The 13,588-nt window shown below is 36.5% G+C and overlaps 1 protein-coding gene across 1 annotated transcript in view; it reads right to left on the reverse strand.

Moving 5' to 3' along the window:
• The window catches only part of LOC138706260 (fatty acyl-CoA reductase wat-like), a 235,414-nt gene that overhangs the window by 183,804 nt on the left and 38,022 nt on the right, over positions 1–13,588 (reverse strand). The window lies entirely within an intron of this gene.

The raw sequence follows: 13,588 nt of genomic DNA on the forward strand, positions 1-13,588 counted from the left end.
GTGATCTAAATTTGGTTTTTACTATTTTCTTTGTTGAAAATAATTTTTCACAAACTTAAGTTGTAGCGAACATGGCTTCAACAGAGCAAGCGAAAGAACGAAGATTTTTCTGTTAAGGGAATTTGTACATAAAAAACATAAAAGAAAATTATTATAAATTTAGTAGCCTAATACTTGAATCTGTTGATGAATAAGAAGTTTGTGCAATAATTTCATTCAATTTTAGAGCAATATATTGAAGCATTTAGAAATATTTCAAGATGTGAGACAACTTTTAAGTTCATATTTTGTATTTACTCAGCTCTCTGCACTTTATGAAAAAACATTCTTAAACCTTTACACAATGCACATATTTCAAAGACATACTTTAAAAGTGAACTATTATTAGCCTATAATATTGATATAAAGAGAGAGACAGACTGACTGACTGACAAGATGCAAATAGTTAGTTCCAGTGATTTTTTTCTGGCATAAAGCACCGAAACGGCGTTCCGACACCTTTTTATTGTCTTTTTCATCATGGAACCGAGAATGTATAAATAATTACAGTAAGTTTTCAACATAATTTTTCTTTGAACTACGTTTAGACCTTGAAATTCTTAAATTAAACGAAAAGTAGGTTAAAATGACAAAATTCCCCTGCATTGGACAGTAAGAATCTCCCCGTTCGACATAATATATTCTACAGAGATTTCCACACCTATTTCTCCAGAAAAAAACACTGATTATTTCTATAGGTTTATGACAACTAGGGCTAAGACGTGTATGTCGTTACATTGCGCTTCATGTGTCTCTGACTTCAGGTACGTATTTGCGTTGGGGTGGGGGATTTCAGTGTGTTTTGTTCAGCAGTGAACTTTAGTTGATCGGTTACATTACGACCGAATACTGCTATTTCTACCAGGCAACACTCAATGTCCTGTGAAGAAGAATAATAGCAAGATGCCGAGGACGAAATTTGTGACTTAATTTCAAATGAGGAAATTTGTAATAATGATAAGATTTTGAGATAAATAAAGCTTATGTAAAATATTTCAAACATCCCCCATTGTTTCTGCAGAAGAGGAACGAAGTTTCTCTAGATATGAGGCTGTGTTTTCTAGCAACAGGCAATCATTCTCCTTTAAGAAATTGAAAATGTGGTTTGTTATTCACTGCAACATTATATGAAATGAAAAATTATGTAAAACAAAAAGCGTAGTACGCTATCATATTAACATAGTGAAATAATAAGACTGATACGTTTTGTCAATGTTATAGGCCTATTAGGTGTATTTTCTACAGACAGAAAATAACATGTAGTCAAAGATATTGTGACGAAACTGAATAGTTGGAACACGAAATATGAAGAAAATGTAGCAAACAAGATGAAAACAAATAATGGATAAACATTATATATATTTAGTTCTACGTAAGATTTGTTACAAATTCAAATGAGGAAATTTATTAATAATGATACAGATATTGAGATCGATAATGTTTTTGTAAAATATTTCAAATTATGTTCTCATTGTTTCTGCTGAAGTGGAACCAAATTTTTTTAGATGTAAGGCTGTTTTTTCTAGCAACGTGTAGTCATTCTTCTTTGAAAATTTGAAAATATGGTTTGTTATTCACTGCAACAATACATGAAATGAAAAATTATGTAAAAAAAAAGTAATACACCATCATATTAACACAGTGAAATAAAAAGGCTGATACGTTTTGTCAATGTTATATTAGGTGTATTTTCTACAGACAGAAAACAAAATGCCTTTAAAATAGTGCAATTTTTGTTTAACACAGCAAATAATGTCTTTAAACTCTTCTTTAGCAGATAGTTGTGTTTCGAAGTCGAAGGAGTGGCATTCAACGACCCGAATGCTGAGGACTAATTTAATATGATGATAAGCACGAGTTCAAACGAATGAAAGGCACTGCGTTAACTCACCCCAACTCTGAGACGTACTCAAAGTCAGAGGAGCACGAAGCGCACTGATAGTATAACTACATATATTTCCCAAACCTGATTATAACTTATGTCTGATGTGATGAGTGAAGAGCGGTAATAATTAGTGATGTAAAATATCATTCTTGCCAAAAGGACACTTTAACCACGTAGGTATATATAGGACGTACTCTGTACCTATTCTCATCTTGCGTGAAACGGTCTTACTTACTTACTGGCTTTTAAGGAACCCGGAGGTTCATTGCCGCCCTCACGTAAGCCTGCCATTGGTCCATATCCTGAGCAAGATTAATCCAGTTTCTACCATCATATCCCACCCCCCTCAAATCCATTTTAATATTATCTTCCCACCTACGTCTCGGCCTTCCCAAAGGTCTTTTTCCCTCCGGCCTCCCAACTAACACTCTATATGCATTTCTGGATTCGCCCATACGTGCTACATGTCCTACCCATCTCAAACGTCTGGATTTTATGTTCCTAATTATGTCAGGTGAAGAATACAATGCGTGCAGCTCTGCGTTGTGTAACTTTCTCCATTCTCCTGTAACTTCATCCCTCTTAGCCCCAAATATTTTCCTAAGAACCTTATTCTCAAACACCCTTAATCTCTGTTCCGTTCCTCTCTCAAATTGAGAGTCCAAGTGTCACAACCATACTTAACAACCGGTAATATAACTGTTTTATAAATTCTAACTTTCAGATTTTTTGACAGAACACTAGATGACAAAAGCTTCTCAAACGAATAATAACATGCATTTCCCATATTTATTTTTGCGTTGAATTTCCTCCAGAGTGTCATTTATATTTGTTACTGTTGCTCCCAGATATTTGAATTTTTCCATCTCTTCGAAAGATAAATCTCCAATTGTTATAGTTCCGTTTCGTACAATATTCTGGTCACGAGACATAATCATATACTTAGTCTTTTCGGGATTTACTTCCAACCCTATCGCTTTACTTGCTTCAACTAGAATTTCCGCGTTTTCCCTAATCGTTTATGAATTTTCTCCTAGCATATTCACGTCATCCGCATAGACAAGAAGCTGATGTAGCCCATTCAACTCCAAACCCTGTCTATTATCCTGAACTTTCCTAATGGTATATTCTAGAGCGAAGTTAAAAAGTAAAGGTGATAGTGCATCTCCCTGCTTTAGCCCGCAGTGAATTGGAAAAGCAACAGATAGAAACTGGCCTATGCGGACTCTGCTGTAAGTTTCACTAAGACACTTTTTAATTAATCGAACTAGTTTCTTGGGAATACCAAATTCAATAAGAATATTATATAAAACTTCTCTCTTAACCGAGTCATACGCCTTTTTGAAATCTATGAATAACTGATGTACTGTACCCTTATACTCCCATTTTTTCTCCAATATATGTCAAATACAAAAAAATCTGATCAATAGTCGATCTATTACGCCTAAAACCACACTGATGATCCCCAATAATTTCATCTGCATATGGAGTTAATCTTCTCAAAAGGATATTCGAAAAAATATTGTACGACGTCAACAAAAGTTATATTCCTCGAAAGTTACTACAGTTAGTCTTGTCCCCCTTCTTAAAAATAGGTACGATTATGGACTCCTTCCATTGTTCTGGTACAATTTCCATTTCCCAAATTGCAAGTACAAGTTTATAAATTTCGCTAGATAATGCGCTTCCACCCTCTTGTATTAATTCTGCTGGAATTTGATCAATACCTGGAGACTTGTACTTTTTCAGATTTTCTATCGCAATTTCGACTTCAGAAAGTGTGGGTTCCGATATAAATGACTCACCAGTTTGTATTTGCATTTCGTCCCGATCATTTCTATTTGGCCTATGTACATTTAGTAGTTGCCCAAAATAGTTTTTCCATCTGTTCAGGATTGAACGAGAGTCTGCAAGCAAGTCACCATTCTCATCCTTGATTACGTTTACCCTTGCCTGATATCCGTTTTTAAATTCCTTTATACCCTTATATAAATCTCGAATGTTTTTAATCTTACTATTTGTTTCTATCTCTTTCAGTTTTTCCTTCAAGTAATCTCTCTTTTTATTCCTAAGTGTACGACTTTCTTCCCGTCTTTCATTGAAATAATTATCTCTATTCTCCACGATTGGATCCTGTAAGAATTTCAATTTTGCCTGTTTCCTTCTATCTACTACAATGGAACAATCTTCATCAAACCACGGTTTATTTTTCTTAGTTTCATGATACCTATGCTCTGCTCAGCTGCAATTTTGATATTATCTCGGATATTGTCCCACACGCTATTAACATCTAACTCTTCCTCAGCTTCTTCAGCAGTTGCTAAAGCAGCAAACCTATTTGAAATTTCAACCTGATAACGTTGCTTAGTTTCCTCGTCCTTTAATTTCAGAATATTGAATCTATTAATATTAGCTTGTTGCTCTACTCGCTTAGCTACTGATAGTCTTTCTCTTAATTCCCCAATTACCAAATAATGATCAGAATTACAGTCTGCCCCCCTGAAAGTTCCAATGTCTACAATACTAGTGTGCCTTCTTTTATCTATCAAGATGTGGTTTATCTTGTTATGTGTCATTCCGTCTGGAGAAGTCCACGTATATTTATGTATATCCTTATGGGGGAATGTTGTACTCTTGACAATCAAATTTTTTGATGTGGCAAAGTTGACTAACCTTACTCCATTGTCATTACTACTTATGTCTAGGCTCTCTTTTCCTATTGTTGGTTTAAAAATATCCTCCCGTCCTACTTTAGCATTGAAATCTCCCAATAAAACTTTCATATGATATCTAGGTAACTGACCAAAAGTGTTTTCCAATTCCTCATAGAAGCTATCCTTTATATGGTCGTCTTTCTCTTCTGTAGGAGCGTGAGCATTTATTACTACAATATTGCACCATCTACCCTTAAGTACTAAATACGATAGCCTGTCACTGATAAATTCGACCTTTTTTACTGCTGATTTTATTCTTTTGTATGTACAAAGAATCCTGTTCCTAATTGGTGATTATCATTTCCTTCCCCATAATACAATAAGTAATCTCCTATTTATGATATGCCATTCCCATCTAACCTAACCTCTTGTACTCCCACGAAGTATATTCTATATCTAGCGAGTTCTTTTGCTACTAATGTTACCCCTCCTGTTCTATAAAGACTAGTTACGTTCCATGTACCAAATCTTGTAACCTTTTTCCTTTGCTGTGGTCGTGCCGGAGAATCAGTCCCATTCCGAGGCTTACTGTTAGGTTTCGTAACAAGCTGTTTTTTTTTACGGTGATGGGTTGTTAGCCTTTCGCCCATCCCCCAAGCTGGAGGACCACCCCTTATCGGCTGTCCACGACTGCTTATTCCATATATTCGCAGCTACCCTCCATATCTGGAGGCCGTCTCCTCTATCCGCAACCTGAGGACGCGCCATGCCGTGGTGATAGGGACCCACAATACATGGTGCGTGAAACTGTCTACTGTAATGAACTAATGATACATTCATTTAGTTTCGTAATAAGTAGTTTATAAAAAAAAGGCAGGAATTGTAGTTATTAAATGCATGTTAGGTAATTATTTTTACTGTCATTGCTCAATAATATGAGAGTGGTTGAGCTCGCTTCATGAATAAGCCTACTGCTTTTATCTTTTGACGCGAAACGTTTACACCCGAATTATACGAAATATAAACTGAAATTTTTCTTCTATATAGACTCTGACGTCATTTACTAATGCATTCCTACAGCTGACTACAGTGATGGCAATATAGATTTCGTTATTCCATCAGCCGATAGCTGGCAGTGTTCAAATGAAATAGGCTATGTACAACGGGAATGATATCATGTAATAATAAGGTAACAGTCGTACAACCCAAGCGTGAGTTTAATTTCCTCCCTTGTGTCATTTATGTGTGTTACTGTTGCTCCAAGATATTTTAATTTTACCACTCCTTCGAAGGATAGATTTCCAATTTTTATATTTCCATTTCGTACAATATTCTGGTCAAGAGACATACTCAAATCATATACTTTGTATTTTCGGGACTAACAAAGAACTACCGTGAGAAAATGGACATAGCCGTTTTTAAGAATTGGTTCATAAATCAACTTCTTCCAAACATTCCACAAAATAGTAATGTAGTTACCGTCCAACTGAATTAAATGAAAGTCGACTATGATCATGGAAAAAACTTGAAATACAAATTCGTTTAAGAAAGAATAACATTGAATTTGATTATTGAGCACTAAATTGGAATATTCTTCCACATTTGTCTCCTGATTTAAAATTTATACAAATCAAATTTAAATATTCAAAAGCGGTTTCCAAGATCCCTACATTTTAAAGAGCATTAACTATCAGCTTTACGATATAAATTTTCATACAAAATATCTGAAGATTAAAAATCAGAGAAATTATTTTTGGACAACAGTTGCTTCAAAAATTTATCTGCAATTTAGTGGACAACACTGATTTTTTATGCCAAATTACATTTAATGGAAAAAATCTAATTTAAGATCTTTAACTGTTACATTTTATGACTCCAAACGCATTATGTTATCGAAATTCACCTCCGCTGAGATTATGTTTAGTATATATATCCATAGCCCGGACCTTGATGACTAAAAATATTTTTAAAATTACCTATAAGTTGACAGGAAAAAACCAATGAAATGAGCTGAAAATAAGAAAAATACCCAAAAATCTTTAATACATTTACTTATGTTAATAGTAAAAAATGTACGTTGTTCACGTAATCCCTAATATACAGAGACATCGTTCTATTCTTACTGACATTTTTAATATTAACCTGGCTATACTTTTGGGTTAACGGTTCAAAACCGGAAACATAGTTTGCTATTCTCTTCCACTACCGGAGTTCGATGATACTGGCGTAAAATACAAACAAATCACTTTACTAGGTATACGAGGGAAGAAAAGTAGGTATTTCATCCATTTAGGTAAACTAGGAAATATCGCGATTTTCAGTTTGATAATTTTTATTAGGTTTTTGTTTAATCAAAATACAGTACTGTATTAACAGTAAGTATTTTTACTCACGAACTGAGTTATCCATTCGGACGTATTTATTATGCAGTGTATATTATACTGTCTATAACACATTAGCGTACAATTTAGAAACTGAAGTTAAACTGAAAAATAATCATAATATAGATATATTTAGACACATTTTTGAAAATGGAGGCCGTTCATTTTGATACAGGCTTCAGTTCTTTTGTGCATATTATCGCACTATAGACTATTGTACCTAATTCCAATTACCAGTTTCGTCCTTCGTACTAGTAACTCATGTTGGAATAATTCTGTACCTACTCTATAAAAGAATACCTTACGTACTGTACTGTAAATTTAATCTTTACTTCTGCCGTATCCGAAAAGATAAAATTACTCAGACATGCTATCTACTGTCCGTTCAAGTAGTTTTGTCGCACGGTCGTAGAAAGAGGAGAAATGACATGACAGTTAATTACTTAACAAAGCCCTTTCATTTAAGTTATTTTAAACAGTTGTATTATGTTACGGAGACGTCCAATTCCTACCAGAAATTAATGATTTCAGAAAAAAGCTACGACAGCCCAGCCACTAAACTTTACAGAAGGGTGAGCAAAAGCGGGTGGGGTAAACCGAGATGCGACGTAGAAAAACTGACGACAGTACCTGTGCGAAAATATTATTCAATATTGAAAGCTCTTTCGTCACTGGAAAACGCGAACATATTTCTGGAATGTAGTATACTCACTAACTCAGTACTGTTTACTATAACCGTAAGGCAACTTTGACTGCATACGCGGCCTTGGTTCTGTGTGGAGGACGATTGAAAGTTTACTAATAGAGGGGTACAATAAAAATTGAAGTCCCTGTATAGTGATGTGAAAGAATATACATTTGCAATTCATACAAAATAACTGAATATCTGCATGCGATCATTATTAGATTATACAATCCTTACGAGTAAGTTGAAAATATCTGAAAAGAAAAATAAGAATTTAATTATATGGCTTTTTTTTCAGTGTAGACTTGTCCCGAATAAAATGGCCGGTATGCCTTCCAGAAACTGTCTTAATTTAAACCTGCTTTCTAAGGATGTGACTTTACATCTCTTGGATGCGTTTAGTGAGAGTAATAGTTGGGAAGTTGGTTTCCCCCCCCCCCCACTGGTATTCTGGATACCATCTAAATGTTTCTTGCGGCCGAAATATTGTTGAACGGTAATTTTTTTCCTCTGCCACTTTCACTTCTCATAGGTTATTTTTCAGAAAAGAATATCCTCGCCGAATTCAGAAACAATTTGTCTCAAATGAGTACCTTTCTTTGGAATTCTAAGCTCATTCGAAATGAGAGCTAATATTCGAACAGAAGCACCTACAACCAAACTAGAATATGAATTACAATTGTACCATTGTAGCCTACTCTAGTAGGTTCCCCTTGCAACCATGATAAATCTGTTCAGTGACAGTAGCTAGCTACCCCTTCCACACCAAGAAACCCTATCAAATTGAAGAAGTGGATTACAAAATATCGTAAGTCCTTCTCCTAAGATTTCATTTATCCTTTTCAAACATATATAACTGTTCAACTTTATTTAACAGACTCTCCTAAGTCTTGACTTAGTGTCTGCATATGTTTTTTCAAAGGAATCTAAGAGCTCAAATATATATTTTATCAGTTTCGTCATTTTTGTCATAACTTGTCATTTAAACTCAGGCCAGTGTGGAATCCATCTCTTCAATTAGTTATTATAGGAAGGCAGATTTTCCAAGAATACAGGTCAGATATATGGTGTTAGTTTTATTTCTCGATTCGATAATCGAGTGAAATTTCTGATGTTTGAGTATTTATGCTTAGTCATAGTTCCAATAATACTCAAATATTTTAATAAACTCGATGTAAATGCATGAAAGTGACTAAATAATGTGAACTTAAGGTAAAAAACCTAAAAATTAAAAATAGTATAAAATGACAAAAAACGACCTACTAAACAGACATTTTTGTAATCAAAGGGGTATGAATTATGTACAAGAGAGCAGTGTCTAAGTTGCATCAAAATCCAGGCACTGATAATGACATAGGTATGTAAAATTTGAGATTTAAATTCTGCTTTTCCATTACGCACTGTAAGATGATGATATTGAAAGCTTCTAATATGACAGATTTCAAATTATTAACTTAATTCCTTTTGTACATAACTTCGATATGTTGTAATTAAATTTGGAATTTTATTTATATTTTTTTTTTGTTACATATTACATTTCTAGTGGTTCTTCTCTGACTCTTCTTCACCCTCTCTTTCCATCACTCTTCTCCCATTTCTTTATCCTTTTTTTCCTTTCCCTATTTCTTACTATTTTCAAATTTATTTTGTGTATCATATGCTACATTTAAGCACTGTAATTGGAGCTTCTACTCCGTTGTAGCACAGATTTCTAATAAATGAATAATAATGACGACAATAACAGTGATGACAATGGCGATGAAAGTGAGGACAGTGTCAAGAATGACAACAGTAACAGTTACAGTGACAAGAATGACTATAATGACAGTGACAAGAACGACAACGGTGACAATGACTACAGTGACAAGAATGACAACAGTGACAGTGACTAGAATGACTACAGTGACCAGTGACAATAATGACAACAGTGACGATGACTACAGTGACAAGAATGACTACAGTGACAGTGACAAAAATTACAACAAAGTGATAGTGACAACAATGAGAACAGAGTGATAGTGACAGGAATGGCACCAGAGTGACAGTGACAGGAATGGCAACAGAGTGATAGTGACAGGAATGGCAACAGAGTGACAGTGACAGGAATGCCAACAGAGTGACAGTGACAGGAATGGCAACATAGCGACAGTGACAGGAATGGCAACAGAGTGGCAGTGACAGGAATGGCAACAGATTGGCAGTGACAGGAATGGCAACAGATTGACAGTGACAGGAATGGTAACAGATTGACAGTGACAGGAATAGCAAAAGTGATAGTGACAGGAATGGCAACAGTGACAGTGACAGGAATGGCAACAGAGTGACAGTGACAGGAATGGCAACAGAGTGACAGTGACAGGAATGGCAACAGAGTGACAGTGACAGGAATGGCAACAGATTGACAGTGACAGGAATGGCAACAGAGTGACAGTGACAGGAATGGCAACAGAGGGACAGTGACAGGAATGGCAACAGAGTGACAGTGACAGGAATGGCAACAGAGTGATAGTGACAGGAATGGCAACAGAGTGATAGTGACAGGAATGGTAACAGAGTGAATGACAGGAATGGCAACAAAGTGACAGTGACAGGAATGGCAACAGAGTGGCAGTGACAGGAATGGCAACAGAGTGACAGTGACAGGAATGGCAACAGAGTAACAGTGACAGGAATGGCAACAGAGTGGCAGTGACAGGAATGGCAACAGAGTGATAGCGACAGGAATGGCAACAAAGTGATAGCGACAGGAATGACAACAGAGTGATAGTGACAGGAATGGTAACAGAGTGATAGTGACAGGAATGGCAACAGAGTGATAGTGACAGGAATGGCAACAGAGTGATAGTGACAGGAATGGCAACAGAGTGATAGTGACAGGAATGGCAACAGAGTGGCAGTGACAGGAATGGCAACAAAGTGATAGCGACAGGAATGGCAACAGAGTGACAGTGACAGGAATGGTAACAGAGTGATAGTGACAGGAATGGCAACAAAGTGACAGTGACAGGAATGGCAACAGAGTGACAGTGACAGGAATGGCAACAGAGTGACAGTGACAGGAATGGCAACAGAGTGACAGTGACAGGAATAGCAACAGAGTGGCAGTGACAGGAATGGCAACAGATTGACAGTGACAGGAATGGCAAAAGAGTGATAGTGACAGGAATGGCAACAGAGTGACAGTGACAGGAATGGCAACAGAGTGACAGTGACAGGAATGGCAACAGAGTGGCAGTGACAGGAATGGCAACAGATTTACAGTGACAGGAATGGCAACAGAGTGACAGTGACAGGAATGGCAACAGAGTGATAGTGACAGGAATGGCAACATAGTGGCAGTGACAGGAATGGCAACAAAGTGATAGCGACAGGAATGGCAACAGAGTGACAGTGACAGGAATGGTAACAGAGTGATAGTGACAGGAATGGCAACAAAGTGACAGTGACAGGAATGGCAACAAAGTGACAGTGACAGGAATAGCAACAGAGTGACAGTGACAGGAATGGCAACAGTGTGGCAGTGACAGGAATGGCAACAGATTGACAGTGACAGGAATGGCAAAAGAGTGATAGTGACAGGAATGGCAACAGAGTGACAGTGACAGGAATGGCAACAGAGTGACAGTGACAGGAATGGCAACAGAGTGGCAGTGACAGGAATGGCAACAGATTGACAGTGACGGGAATGGCAACAGAGTGACAGTGACAGGAATGGCAACAGAGTGATAGTGACAGGAATGGCAACAGAGTGACAGTGACAGGAATGGCAACAGAGTGATAGTGACAAGAATGGCAACAGAATGACAGTGACAGGAATGGTAACAGAGTGATAGTGACAGGAATGGCAACAAAGTGACAGTGACAGGAATGGCAACAGAGTGACAGTGACAGGAATGGCAAGAGACTGGCAGTGACAGGAATGGCAACAGAGTGACAGTGACAGGAATGGCAACAGACTGGCAGTGACAGGAATGGCAACAGAGTGACAGTGACAGGAATGGCAACAGAGTGACAGTGACAGGAATGGCAACAGAGTGACAGTGACAGGAATGGCAACAGAGTGACAGTGACAGGAATGGTAACAGTGACAGTGATGGGAATGGCAACAGAGTGAGTGACAGGAATGGTAACAGTGATAGTGATAGGAACGGCAACAGAGTGGTAGTAACAGGAATGGCAACAGAGTGACAGTGACAGGAATGGCAACAGAGTAATAGTGACAGGAATAGCAACAAAGTGATAGTATAAGAATGACAACGACAGTGACAAGAATGACCACAACGGAAGTAAAAAGACTGAGACATTGAAAATCATAAATATGACAGTGACAGTGTTACAATAACATGACAATGGTAATGAGAATATCAACCATAATAACAATAGTAATTCCAACAGCAATAGTAGACTAATAGCAGTAGGCGTAGTTGTAATAATAATAATAATAATAATAATAATAATAATAATAATAATAATAATTATTATTATTATTATTATTATTATTATTATTATTATTATTATTATTATTATTATTATTATTATTATTAAAGTCTGAGTTGGACGAAAAGGAACTTAAAAAGGCAAAATTTCCGTGCAGTGAACAGTAATCAGTCCCAGTTCGCTATGAAATATTCTACACAGAGTTCCACTACCTTTTCTTAAGAAGAAAAGCACTGGTTATTATTATTATTATTATTATTATTATTATTATTATTATTATTATTAAAAACAAATAGTTGTGTTCCGATATAGTGGGCGTTCAGTAAAGTGTGCCGTCAGTCAAGTAAGGTTGGGAACCACTGAACCCGGGCCGCCTGTATTAAACACACTTGAGCCACGAACGCAGCTTCCTATACATATCAGTAATATCACTATATTACTGTACTGATTAAAGTAGTGCAGTAGTCTGCCCTATATAATAAATAGACAAGTGCAATGCAATTGGCCGCTAAACTGGAGAAATTGCTACGGTAGCTTTGAACCGTCCCGTAACAGTTACGACCAAATTGAACTAAATACACAATGTCGCCAACATAAGGACCTGACGTTGGTCTGCGGCGTCCTTGGAGGGAGAATATATATCTCCAGAGTGCTCTGTGCTGACGACCGCTGCTGTAGATCATGGTCCTTATGATAATTTTTATTCGTAATATTGATAAACGATAATATGATGAAAGCTATGAATAATTTCATGGCAGCTAAAAGTTTTCTTCATAAAAGACGAGGTATTTTCTCCAGACCACAAATAAAACGGTAACGCAGTCATAATTACGTACTTAACGCTTAGGTGAACATTAACCGGAAATTTACTTTCCTTCATTTGAATTATATTCCCTGAAACACACCTTTCCCCACCCCCTTTATTTTTACTTTAAGATCTTACTACATCTGCATTTTCTTTTAGTTCATTCAAAACACCGCCGTTGTACTGCATAAACCTTGCACTTGACTAATAGAGTGAATTATATAAGAATATACTCGCGAATTTTACTACCACCATTTCGATTTTTTTTACACTGCTCAGTACGGCTAGTCAGTGAATAGAAGTCAGCGAGCAACGTCGACTACCGACGTTGGTCTACCGTGGGTAAATCTAGTTGTCCCCAATTGGCATAGGTACCGTTATTTCAAATGAATAAAATTTACTCTCTTACGAAATCATGTAACCTTGTGTACAAACGCTCTAAATTGGATGAATATACTAACCGTTAATACATAAAATCTATCTACTTTTTTTTCAAACACTTCGATACAAAAATGGGATCAAATGTAACATGTACAATGACAGCTAAAAAACAGCAATAAATTAGAGGAAGAAAATTTGACATTATATGCGCCATCTCATTCCATCGCACTGGCTCTCTGGACTAATATTTAGAGACATTCAATGTCGTTTATCACATTTCTCACTACAGGATGTCTTTCTACTGCAGATATGTTGACAATT

The sequence above is a fragment of the Periplaneta americana genome, chromosome 9 (assembly GCF_040183065.1).
Source record: "Periplaneta americana isolate PAMFEO1 chromosome 9, P.americana_PAMFEO1_priV1, whole genome shotgun sequence".
In the NCBI taxonomy this organism is placed as follows: domain Eukaryota; kingdom Metazoa; phylum Arthropoda; class Insecta; order Blattodea; family Blattidae; genus Periplaneta; species Periplaneta americana.